Below are 14,063 nucleotides of genomic sequence, written 5' to 3'. Positions count from 1 at the left end.
GATCGATGAGCTGCTAACAGTAAAAACCATCAGAGAGAGACACCGATAGGTTTGTGGTATTAAAAGCATAACCTCGGGATGCGTGGGTGGAGCGTCTCTTGATTTCGGCTCAAGTCACAATCCCAGGGTCTTGGGTTCAAGTTCCGTGGCATGCTGGGGATGGAACCTGCTTGGCATTCTCTCTCTCCCTCTGCCTGCCTGCTCTTTTTCTCTCTGTCTAAAAAATAAAATAAAATAAGAACCTCAACCCAACAGTATCCAGCTCATCCCTTTTCCTCAGCACCATAGGCTCTGGTACCTTTTCCTTTGAGTTGTATATACCTTCCTGCCTACTCTACTTTCATAAAGATTCTTCTTCCCCACTTGGCCAATCCAATGTTTTCGGTATCGTAAACATCCTTAATATCAGTTCCACTTAAAAAAACCCCACAGTTTTTGATCCCATATCTTTATCCATCACAACCATACTTCTTGAAAGAGTTGTCCATACCTACTGTCCCCACCTCTCCCCCATCCACCCCCTCTATCCTTTTCAGTCTACCATTTGCCATCGTCCAAGCAGTCATGGCAGCCCTTGCCCAACCTATGAATGACTTATTGCTGAAATGAACAGAACTTGGGTTGCTCTTTTCTAGCCTTCTTTTCAGGCTCATTCTTCTCAAAAATATCTGTCAAATTGGGAAGTCCTTAAAACTCGATGCTAAGTCTAATTATCTTCTCATTTGTATGCTTACTGTACTATTCCAAGGCTATGTTTCCTTTTTTTATTTTTTTTTTAATTTTAGAAAGAGACAGAACACGACTGAGGGAGGGGCTAGGTGGAGGGGGGAGAGAGAGAGAGAGAGAGAGAGAATCTTAGGCAGGCTCCATGCTAAGTGTGGAGCCAGACTCAGGGCTCGATCCCACGTCCCTGGGATCATGACCTGAGCCGAAATCAAGAGTCAGATACTCAACTGACTGAGCCACCCAGGCGCCCCTCCAGGCCCATGTTTTCAATTGCTTCATAAATATGACCCTTCAATTTATACTTCCATCCCAAACCACTCATCCCTAAGGCCCTTTTGATTGTCTCCAAGACATCAAGCCAAACATGTGCCAAAGCAACTCCGGTCTCCCCTTGCCACCAAAAATGGTGAACCTCTTTCAATGTTTCTACTGGGGGAAGGGTCCTGACCATACATCCCGCTATAAAATGTATACCCACTCACTGTTATGTTGAAGTCCTTCAGCAAATCTTATTGATTTTTCTGTCTTTAATATACACAGTCTGATGGGTCTCTTCATCTCTATGGTCAAATCTCTAGTCCGAGCTATCATTATCCATTTCCTGGACTACTTAACTGCCTTCCACGTGTGGGCAATTGTTTGAAAACTGGCCGTCCGTGAAAACTAAATGATCCCCCACTCCTCGCAGCACGCTAAAACACAAGAACCAAAATAAGAACCCTGACCTTCTAGCATTTGCCTATGTCCGCGGTGTAAATATTCCCAACATGACCTCAACTGGCTTGCACATTTCCTGAAAAGTCGGTAACCTGCTCCTGTGAACCACTACAATCTGGGTTCTGCACACGACTACGGCTGTTTCCTCTAACTGGATTCTCTATTCCGGTTGCTGTAAAAGTGTATTCTTAATTTGGAGAGCTCAACTCAATCATTACTTCCTCAGGGAAGCCTCTTTTGATCTCCCTGACTAGGTTCAGTCCTCCTACCAGATGTTTTCTGAGCCCCTGCAATGCCTCTTTATAGCACTTATCACATTGTACATTTACATTTATTTGATTAATGTCTCTCTCCATGAGTAGACTTTTAAACTTCATGAGTAAGAAGTGCGGGTCTGCTTTTGATCAACATCAAATCCCCAGGGCTCAGCACACAGTGAATATTTGTTGAATGAATGGTCAACATGGACTGTTGGCATAGAGATCGCCCTGGTTTACTGACGTCCATTTCTGCGTGCATCTAGAACAGCAATTTTTGGAGCCGGGTCACTAACATGGGCTCAGTGCACTCAGATAGGGCATCTTACAAATCTACGTTTAAAATTGATTGGTTTTTCTCAAGAACCCAACCAAGTCTGGTAGAAGGGAAAAATCTTAACTGGGTTGCATCCAGTCCCCGGAGTTTGATTGATAAATTATCCTTCGTTCACTGCTTGTTCTTTCGATAAATCATAGTTCCTGATTTCTGTTCCCTCCCTTTCCTCCTCCCGTAGAAATACAAAATCTGGGTTCAAAGGGAAGCGACGTGTCTGATGGCACCTCTTGACAGTAGAATGAGCACTGGCAACAGCTTGCCCTTTGAAAGTCCATTTTTTATCTTTCATTATACCACGCAGCTCTGTCAAATTCCCATGGTCCCCATAGAGGGCGGCATAAAGTATAAACTTCCGGTGTCTCCCTGAACTCTCGTTCAGCCATTACAAGACTTTTCCCAGCTCAAACTGGAATGATCTTAGTATCCATTGAAACCGGCTTGAACTTTCTCTCTCTATGCTTTTCCCATGACATTCTTTCACTTGGGTTTCTTCCCAAATCTTATCCCAAGCTCACTTCCTCTCAAAGCGTTCCTTCTGTAGTCCAGCCCAAGGGGACTGAACTCATAGAGGTGGGGCCAGTCTGGGCAGTGATTCAACACCAATGTCTGTGCAGATTGAATTCCCAGATGTGCCTCTAGTTGGGTGACCTTGTGCAGGTGATACTTCCCGAGGCTGGATTCTTTCATCAAGATTGAATGTGAGTAGAAGAGTTAAGAGAAACAAGGAATTAAGAAAAATAGATGTGACCTCCGAGAGTCATCTTAAAACTATGCATTTAAGGGGCACCTGGGTGGCTTGGTAGGTTGAGTGTCCAACTATTGATTTTGGCTCAGGTCATGATCTCACTGTTTGTGGGATCGAGTCCCGCGTTAGGCTCTGGGCTGACAGCTCAGAGCCTGCTTGGGATTCTCTTTCCCTCTCTCTCTGCCCCTCCCCAACCTGCACATGTGTGTTCTCTCTCTCAAAATAAATAAATAAAATTTTTTTCAACGACTACGCATTTAGACAAATTTTGTAGCTTGTAACCCAAAGATTACACACTTTTTATAGCACTGAAATAGTGCACAGCATGTATAAATAGGGAAAATTCACATAAACACCTAAATTTCTGGGTTCTTTAAAAACACATTCGGTGGGGCACCTGGGTGGCTCAGTCAGTTGAGCATCCAGCTTCTGTTCAGGTCATGATCTTGTGGTTCATGGGTCTGAGCCCCATGTCCTGCTCTGTGCTGACAGCTCAGGGCCTGGAGCCTGCTTCGGATTCTGTCTCTCCCTCTCTCTGCCCCTCCCTCACTCACGCTCTGTCTGTCCCTCTCAAAAAAAGAAAATAAAATGAACATCAAAAAATTTAAAAATAACACATTTGGCAATATTGAAATGGCGTCTCCACATGGCTACAATAGGTTGGGGTGAGTGGCTGTCCCATTAGATGGGACCTGTGTCTTCCAGTGCCCCACATCCCTACTGAACTTTGTTAAACTGCTTGGCATTTGTAGACACCGAGTTTCTGGTTTGGCTTGAGGTACTTTCTTGCACCATGTTTTTAATGCTAAACTATGATTCTTATATTGTGGTTTAATGATTTATGAATTAATGTCTTGTTTCCTCAGGCACGCTATAATTGCCTTGCGGCCAAGGCTTGTTATCTCATGCTAATGGTAGTTAACACTTTTGAGCTCTTGCTCTATGCCGGGCCTTGCAACAGGCACGTCACATGTATTAACTCATTTAATGGAACTTCTTTAATCCCCACACCAGCTAGGAGAATGTGCTAGGAGAATGTACTGCGTATAGCTGCTTCCAAATGTAGTTATGGATTATTTCTGGCAAAGAGTCAGATTGGAGTCAGTATCCCTGTGTTCAAATTGTGCTCAAATTCTGCTTCCACTATGACTGTTTAACCTTGAGAAAATGCCTAAACTTCCCCCACCCAAACACTAAGCCTTATCTATCTATTTATCTATCTATCTATCTATCATCTATATCTATCTACCTATCTATCATCTACCTGTATTTATCTGTCAATATCCTTTCTTTGATATATGATTCTCATCGAAGAAAATGCATAGTTCAGGGAGTTTCGACAAACATTTGACAAACACATGCATCCATGTGGCCACCGTCTTGGTCAAGGTAACTTCCATCACTCCTGGAAGTTTCCTTATGGCCCTTTTCAAGCAATGCACACTGCTTTTTTGATTGATAGCACTATAGGTTAGTTTTATGACTCTGGGACTTTATGTAAATTGAATTCTATGATATGATTTTTATATCTTGTGTATATATATATATATATATATATATATATATATTGGCTGGATTCTTTGCTCAGCGTGTTTTTGAGACTTATACATGTTGTAACACATATTAGTGGCTCATTTTTTTTTCTTTCTTTTTTTTAATCACTGAGTAGTATTCCTTTGTATTCCATCTGTTAGTGGACATGTGGGTTTTTTTCCAGTTTGGGGATACTATCAATAATTCATCTCTGAATATTCTTATGGAAGCCCCTTTTCTGTGGATATGCAATTTTCCCCTTCATTTCTCTCATCTATGAAACGGGGAAGGGGGGGCCAAAATAATATCTACCTTTTACCATCTTCTAAGGATTAAATGAAAACATGCCTTGAATCCATAACATGAGCCTCAGCACATAACAAATTCTTAAAATTAATTCTATCTATTATTGTTTCCCAAGGGTAACTGACATACAACTTCACTAGGTACCCAGAGAGAGTTAAGAGCTAACTCTCTCATTTGTCTACAAACAAAAAAAAACTAAAGCACATCATTTCAGACCGTCCTTTACTCGCGATCATTTGAACTACACAGATACTTACACATTTGAATTATCTGGATAATGTCCACAGCTCAAATTCAAAGGTATTGAATTTTGGGTTAAACTCAAGTCACGCAAACACGTGCAAAGTTGAAGGGCGTGCAAAGCCAGTAATTGAGAGAACCTGTTTATAAGAAGAACTAATACCAGCCTCATACAAGAAGCTCAGATAATTTTCTAGACTTAAAACGAATCTTATGGGATAATGTTTTGATAAGTTGAGTTGAAGTGAATTAGGGCCATGTGGGAGTATATCTACCATAAAAGGGACGTGAATGTTTAAATCTAATGGAAAAAAGATGCTTGTGGCAAATGCATTTAAAGCTCTGATAAACTCACAACTTGTAACCCTCACATAAACACAAAGGCCGATACTGCTCAATTTCTCCCCAGTGACTAGAATGCCCCCTCTCACCTGCCCCTTCACTCATGGAGACAGGATGAACACATACATCCTGGGTTGGCAGGAGACTTTAGGGTGACATATTTCACCCTGTGGGTGACTTTTCAATCATGTGCCCCTGTCACTGTATCTACTCAATACTCTCAACAGTTCATATATTTTTTTAACATTTATTTATTTATTGAGAGGCAGAGAGAGATAGAGCATGAGGAGGGGAGGGAGAGGAGCAGAGAGACAGGGAGACTCAGAATCTGAAGCAGGCCCCAGCTCTGAGGTGTCAGCATAGAGCCTGACACGGGGCTCGAACTCACAGACCGTGAGATCATGACCTGAGCCGAAGTCAGACGCTTAACCAATTGAGCCACCCAGGCGCCCCTCAACATTTCACATTCTAATGTGTCCCATGTGCCCTTTATGCCAGCAGGTTCTCTGAGGCAGGCAGGCTAGTAGGGAAGGCAGGTTACCATTTCTTTAACTACTTCTGGGATGCCCCTGTTGAAAAGAATTGCAGAAACTTACATTGTTCAGTCTTGCATCCATTGCCTTGTTCTCGACTGAAAATTACTGGAAAAACCTGTTCTACATACAGATGACTGAATGGGTTAAATGGGGCTTAATAAAAGTGAAAAAAATTTTTATTAACTAAAAAACATGTTTGTTTTTACACAAATATTTAGGTTTGTTTCCCCTATTATATCATTATAAGTAAATCTCTTAACAAATAAAGCATTTCTCTGTGTGTCCTATTACAGCCCTTGTCTTTCGGATTCAGAATTAGGGGAGTCAAATTGTATGGACATGTTAAGGCTCCCGGTGCATATTACCAACTTGCCTTAAAGTGCTTGCACCGGTTTCCACTTCCGTAACCAGTGCAGGATGGATATCACATATCAAAGGCAACGGCTCTTAGAGTAAGAACATCTTGGCTCATCCGGTGACTGGAAATCATTTGGCATTGTTTTTAGTTTCTACTTCCCTGCTGATTTGCTTTTCGTGTTTATGGGTCATCCCACCTATGACATTAACATTTAGAAAGCCACCAATTTGTTCGACAAGTGTGTATGAAAGTCCTAGTATGATAGCCAGAGAGCGAAAGCAACTTAGTGGCCATCAACGGATGACGAACAGGTGGTATATCCACACAACAGACTATTATTCGGCCCTAAAAATGGATGAGGCACTGATACACATTACAGCATGGGTGTATCTGATAAGCATTATGCCAAGCGGAAGAAGCCAGTGAGTTACAAAAGGTCACATGTCATGATTCCATTTATTTTTTTTAACTTTTTTTCAATGTTTATTTCTGAGAAAGAGAGACAGAGAGACAGAGCATGAGTGGGGAGGGGTAGAGAGAGAGGGAGACAGAGAATCGGAAGCAGGCTCCAGGCTCTGAGCTGTCAGCACAGAGCCCGACGTGGGACTCGAACCCACAAACCCTGAGATCATGACCAAAGCCGAAGTCGGATGCCCAACCGACTTAGTCACCCAGGAACCCCTCATGATTCCATTCATATGGACTATGCAGAAAAGGCAAATCCATAGAAACAGAAAGTAAACTAGTCGTTTCCATGGCCTGTGGGAAGAGGGCACTGGGGAGTTTCTACTAATGGGTAAGGGGTTTATTTATGGCGTGATGAAAATGTTCTGGAATTGGATGGTGGAAATGGCCGCATAACTTTGTGAATATAGTAAAAACCAGTGAGCACTATAAAACATGAATTTTGTAGTATGTGAATTATTTATCAATGCTTAAAAATTACGTACCAGGCATTAGGAAGGTTTTGGGGGATACCAAATGGAAAAGAGGTAGCCTATAATTCATTGGAGGAAGAGACCTGATTGTATAAGGGCACAGAAAAGTGCATGTAACTAGGTCTTGCTCTATTTTATTTATTAATTGTTTTTAATATTTATTTTTGAGAGAGAGAGAGAGAGAGAGAGAGAGAGAGAGAGAACATGAGCAGGGGAGAAGCAGACACAGAATGGGAAGCAGGCGCCAGGCCCTGAGCTGTCAGCACAGAGTCCCATGCGGGGTTTGAACCCACAAGCCATGAGATCATGACCTGAGCAGAAGTCAGATGCTTAATCAACTGAGCCACCCAAGCGCCTCAGGCCTTGTGCTATTTTAAAGGTCAAACAATCTCTCCAGACTGTCTTGTGGAAGGACAGTTAGAGGCAGGGATATCCTTTGTGGATTTTCCATGGATTCTGTGATTGGGGCTCTAACTCTGTCTCCTTTGGGAACCAGGACTTCCGGTTTGGGGTTCTAACTTTGTTTCCTTTGGGAACCAGGACTTCCGGTTTTGTTTCCCTTGAGTTAGTTCATTGGAAGGTGACCAAATCTTCCTTGCATAGTGGGCTATGTTCTACATTTAGGAAATCTTCATTTTTGTGCCCCTTTTCTTATTATTTACAGTATGATGTCAAACTAAGGAACACCTCCTTGACAGCATCTTTGTGCCTCAGCGCCTTAGTCAGGGACTGATAATAGTCATTCTATCAATATTGTTTAAACTTTACTCAAAATATAAATAATTCGGGACACCCCGCTGGCTCAGTGGGAAGAGCATGTGATTCTTGATCTCAGGGTTGTAAGTTTGAGTCCCACGTTGGGTGTCGAGATTACTTAAAAGACTAAATTCTTGGGGCACCTGGATGGCTCAGTCGGCTAAGCGTCTGACTTCAGCTCAGGTCAACGAGCCCCGCTTCGGGCTCTGTGCTGATGGCTCAGAGCCTGGAGCCTGCTTCGGGTTCTGCGTCTCCCTGTCTCTCTACCCCTTCCATGCTTGTGCTCTCACTCTGTCTCTCAAAACTAAATAAGTGTTTAAAAAAGTATTTAAAAAAGACTAAATTCTTAAAAAAGATAATAGAATAAATAAATAAATAAATAAATAAATAAATAATTCATCCACCACTTAATCTGTTTTCTCAGTAAATGCAAAATAACTTTGGCCAAGTGATTATTTTTAAAATTTTGTTTCATTTCATGCAGTTCTCTTGCCCACGAGTCCTGCCTTAATGCTAATGATGTTGAACGTGTGCCATGATCTGGCAGATGGGAAGGATTAGGTCCAGTTGCGTTTCCCAAGTAGCTCAGAGACAGCGCTGGATTAAGAGATGGTGGGGTTGATGCTCAGACCTGGGTTTAGTCTTCATTCCCGTCTACTCCCCCTACTCTTCAAGAAATTGCATACGTAGATTTCACCCGTGTTGTCTATTTCACAGAACTCCTTGTAAAGATCAAATGAGAACTAAACATGGCATCATCTTGCAGAACAGCATGCATTCCGGAAGCTGGGTCGTCCTTGATGCCATCATCATCATCATCATCATCATCATCATCAATGTCTCATTCTCATACATACTTTGACGGGTGCAAATTTCTTTCAGTCGTTCAAGCAGGACGGCAGAGATTGAGACAAGGGTAGAAAATTATTTTCTCTTATTTCTCAAACCGATACCGGTTAAGGTAATATTGGTCGCCTTCTTGGGTTATGGCTAAAGAGAAATACTGCACTGAGCTCATTTGCTTAAATTATACAGTAAAATATGGAGGCGAACAGAGTGGTTTTTATTTCTGGGTGGATTGATCGTGTGTTGGGCTGATTTATCTGAATGTACCGCAGCTAGGCGATGCTGTAACCTCTAGGTAGGGTACATCTCATTATTTTGTAGTGCCCCATGAAGGTTTTCTGGAAAATGAGACTGAGTTATGGCTGGTCCTGGCAGGCAGTGTCATTTTTATTTGCTGTCAGTGAGTGCTGGAGAGTGAAGAGTCACAAGGGCACTATATTTTGTGTCATAAGAGATTGCCCCGTGATAAATGATCACTACACAGCGATTGGAGACCGAACTAATCAGTCACTGGAGGGTGGTATTGACATGCACCCATCACCCTGGCAGCCAGGCAGCAGGGAGAGGGCTAAAAGAACCTCTACGTTACAGCTTCTTTTTAAGAGCAAACCATTACCTTGTGATGGAAGGAGGGGAGGCAACAGTTTCTGCTATCACCTTTGAACCTTTAGTTGGGTGACCTGACATCTCCTAGACTGTTTGTGGAAGACGAATTCCACGAGGCTAATACCACCGTATGGAGATGGTCGAACAAATGAGGAACAGAACCGAGAACATCTGGCGTCTTGGCCCGACTGGAGGGGATGGTCTATCGGACATGGCAGGGGTTCTGGGCTGCACTTCTAGAGTCTGGTTAGAAACCCTGTTTTCACGTAGTTTCTCCAAGTCGGTAGAAAGATGCTCCCTAGAGATCAACAGACGACGGGCCAGTGGCAAGTGGCTCTATGGGAATTGGATTTGCCATTTCTTTTCTACTGAGGCTGCAGGTTACAGATGCTTTGGGCTTTTTGGATCCACAACATCACCAACCTTCCTCTAAGTTGGTGTTTGTAATTCTTCTATTACAGAGTCATTTCTTTGTGAACGCAGTTTCTCTATTTCTGCCTGAAAATGCAAATGCTGATGATTTAATTAAAATGATAAGTTTTCTTGCAGGAGGAGAGAGAGAATCTGAGGTCTCAAAAGCAAAGAACATAAAGGTAGACAGAGGGATGGTGTGAAAAAGAGACGGAAGGAGTGGAGGGCCCCCAACCCACTCTGCTCTCTTTCCATTTCTTTCCATGCCTTCCAGCTGAGGCTGCCCAGATTCTTTCCACTGGAAGAAGATGGATCCACAGGTGTGACCTACTTGGGGCCGGAGGATAATTGGGGGTAGATCTGAGCAGCTCCCACTTTCCCAGCCACACCCTGGAAAGGACAGCAGGCGGGTACAAGCTGGCCTCACCCTCTCTAAATGTTGCCTTCCAGAAGGAGGAAAGAAATGGGCACCATGGATCAAAGGGAACCTCCCTTGTTTGTTTCACTTAAGGTAATGGAGCAGTTCCCACACCCTACACAGAGCCGCTCTGAGTTCTTAATTCCTTAACCGGCATGACCCTCTTTCAAGGATTAGAGCCGAGCAGACGAAAGGCTGTCCCCATTTCAGAGTAGACGCTGGAATCAGGAGAGTTGTTGTTCTGGCCTTTGTTTGATTAGATTACGAAATGTGTATTCGTCTTACACAAATGAGAAAGAAAAAAAATCATTTAAATTAACTAACCACCACCTTAAAATAAATACGATTGCTGTTTTGATGATTAACCTTTAGAACTTTCTCTTTGTGTGGGTACACATGTACTTTTTCAAAAATAGACTATTTTACAGTGTACTTTGCAACATAATTCTGTCCCTTATTTTATATATATACTATATGTATATCCATACCTTATTATATACCCATGTATATATGTACCCATACTGTATATCTATCTATCTATCTATCCATACCTTACTATGTACCTATATATATATATATATATATACACACACCCGTGCTATATATATATATATATATATATATATACACACACCTTATTATATACATATATGGACCCATATATATATTATACATACACCCATACGGTGTGTGTGTGTGTGTGTGTGTGTGTGTGTGTAGGTACATAGGTATATATATACACACATACACACACGCTGTATGGGTATCCATACACCCATATGTATGTATATACCCATACCTTATTATATACATACATATATAAGCCCATACTGTATGTATGTGTGTGAATATGGGCTTATATATGTATATATATAATAAGGTATGGGTATATACATACATATGGGTGTATGGATACCCATACAGCGTGTGTGTATGTGTATTATATATATACACCTATGTACCTATATATATATACACACACACACACACCCCGTATGGGTGTATGTATAATATATATATGGGTCTATATATGTATATAATAAGGTGTGTATAAATATATATATATATTTATATATATATAGCACGGGTGTGTGTGTGTATATATATATAGGTACATAGTAAGGTATGGATAGATAGATATACAGTATGGGTACATATATACATGGGTATATAATAAGGTATGGATATACATATAGTATATATATATATGCTATATATATATATATACATACCATATATATATATATATACACACATACACACACACCCATACTGTATATATATATATATACCCATATATATTTATATACCCATACCTTATTATAGACATACATATATATATGCCCATACTGTATGTTTGTGTGTGTATATATATGTACCCATGTCTATATGGGTACCTTAGTATATACCCATATATATATATATATATATATATACCCATACTGTATGTGTATATATATATATATACACACCCATACCTTATTATATACATATATATGCCCATACTGTATATATATGTATACACACACCTTATTGTATACCTATATATATATATATATATATACCCATACTGTGTGTGTGTGTATATATATATGTATATATATGTATATGTATATACACACACACATATACACACCCACATACCTATACCTTATTATATACATATATATGCCCATACTGTATATATACATATATACACACATACCTTATTATATACCCATATATATGTGTGTGAAATACATATCAGCATCATCTTAATAAGATACCCATCACACCTTGATTTTAACTTAAGTGATTTAGTTAATCAGTTTCACATTATTGAACAATTAGGTGTCTCTCCTCCCTCCCTCCCTCCCTCCCTCCCTCCCTCCCTCCCTCCCTCCCTCTCTTCCTCTCATCTATCTGTATCTATGCAGCCACATAGCTATCCATTGCTATTGCACACTGAGCTGCAGGAACACTCTTGAACATACATTGTCTGGGCACATGAATATAAGTTAGATGATGATGGGCACATCATTATTATTTCTCTGGAAATGAGGTTCCTAGATAAATGATACATTTAAGCTCCCTAACATATAACACATGTTTTCCATTCCATTCAGGAGAGTAGCAGTGACCCCTCCCTTAGAGTTTAGGACAGTGGTTTTCAACCCTCCCTACTCATTGAAATCATCTGTGGAGATGTTAGATAATATCAATGCCTGGGCTGTACCACAGATGAATTATAGCAACGTTTCCAGGGGAGGGGCCCAGGCACCAATATGTGCAAAAGGCTCTCCAGGTGACCCTAACACACAGCCAGGGCTAAGAAGTCACTGGTCCAGGGGCGCCTGGGTGGCTCAGTCGGTTGAGCATCCAACTTCGTCCCAGGTTGCGATCTCAAGGTGCATGAGTTCGAGCCCCCTCATCGGGCTCTCTGTTGTCAGGACAGAGCCTGCTTCGGATCCTCTTTCCCCTCTCCCTCTGCCCCTTTCCCACTCGCGTGCTCTCGCTCCCTCTTAAAAATAATAAAAGAATAAAAAATTTAAAAACATCTGTATTTCTCCTTTAACTGAATTCCATCAGTGTATGCTTTCTGTCTCTGCAGGCTTGGTCATTAGGTACGTACCCCCGAATAAGCCTTACGTCTTCCTGATGGGTTATTCTTTTTATCATTTTGGAATATTTCTCTCAGTCACCGGTGACACTCTATGTTTGAGAGCTTAATATATAGCCAAGCCAGTCTTCTTATGCTATCTGTTTGCATTGTACACCCAATTTCCACCCATTTATTTCCACCCTAACCATGGCTTGGGGTGTTTCTTGTAACCACTATGTAGCTGGGGCTCACTGTTTTAGCCATTCTGACAAACTCCGACTTTCAGTGGGAGTTGATCAACACCTACCACCTTATTATTTGTTTTCTGTTTCACCTTCTCTGCTTTACGGTTTCTCTGTTCCTCCTTCACAACTTCTTATGGGTTATTTGAATGCATCTTTAATATTCCATTTTCGGGGTACCTGGGAGGCTCAGTTGATTAAGTGTTTGACTCTTGATTTTGGCTCAGGGTTGTGGGATCAAGCCCTTCAGCAGGCTCCACACATGGAGTCTGCTTGGGATTCTCTCTCTCTCTCTCTCTCTCTCTCTCTCTCTCTCTCGTAAAACACATAAATAAACATTAAAAAAAATTGCATTTTAATTTATGTATAAGCTGTTCAACGATTGCATTTTACATCATATTTTTGGTAGTTATTTGTGGGATTACACTATACATCTTTGATTTTGCTCAGTTTCTTTGGAATGAGTATGGTTCCCCTTCTCCAACTGATATGAAACTAAGGCACCGAGAGGTTCAGGGACCTGCACCGAGCTATTAGCGAAGGCTGAAAGCTAAGAGTATGTTACGGTGCATTTTGCTGGATCCACTGAAAGGGGGAGGTCAGAGCTGATTGGTTGGTGACTGCAGGCTGGGCTGGAAGGTAAACTTCGATCTCCGATCCGGAGAAAGCTTGTCCTTCATTGGCACTTGCACGGAGATTGTAGACAGATAACAGCACCTCTCTGGCTAACGCAGTTCCTTTTATTGGTTCTTACGGGGCTGAGTGTTGCATTTGATGAGAATGTATCTTCTCTCCTTTGCAAATGTCAGTGCCTGATCCGTAGCTCTCATTTTTGAAGTTCATAGATAGAACACTTATTGTTGGCAGTGGAAGCTAATAAAAATCCTCCAGGCAAGTTCGGGCGTTTATTGTGGGAATCATATTTAAGTCCCCCTTCTTGAAACACGGTTTCCTCTGTGGGTCGTCTTCTCCCGGGCGAGGGGGATACAGTTTAGGCATAAGGGCTTATAGCAGGATCTTAGTAACAAGAGGTCAATCCTGCCATTTCAATTAGCACTTAGCTAATTCCAGCCCTGGTTTCCTTCCTCGGGGGAACAATACAACTTGTTCTAGAAAGGTCTGTGGACTCAAAGTCTCAGTATCCCCGTGGACAGCAGAGAGCCTGTGT

The sequence above is a fragment of the Panthera pardus genome, unplaced genomic scaffold (genome assembly GCF_024362965.1).
Source record: "Panthera pardus isolate Hobbes unplaced genomic scaffold, ASM2436296v1 HiC_scaffold_3, whole genome shotgun sequence".
NCBI lineage: Eukaryota > Metazoa > Chordata > Mammalia > Carnivora > Felidae > Panthera > Panthera pardus.
This window is presented reverse-complemented; position numbering follows the sequence as displayed.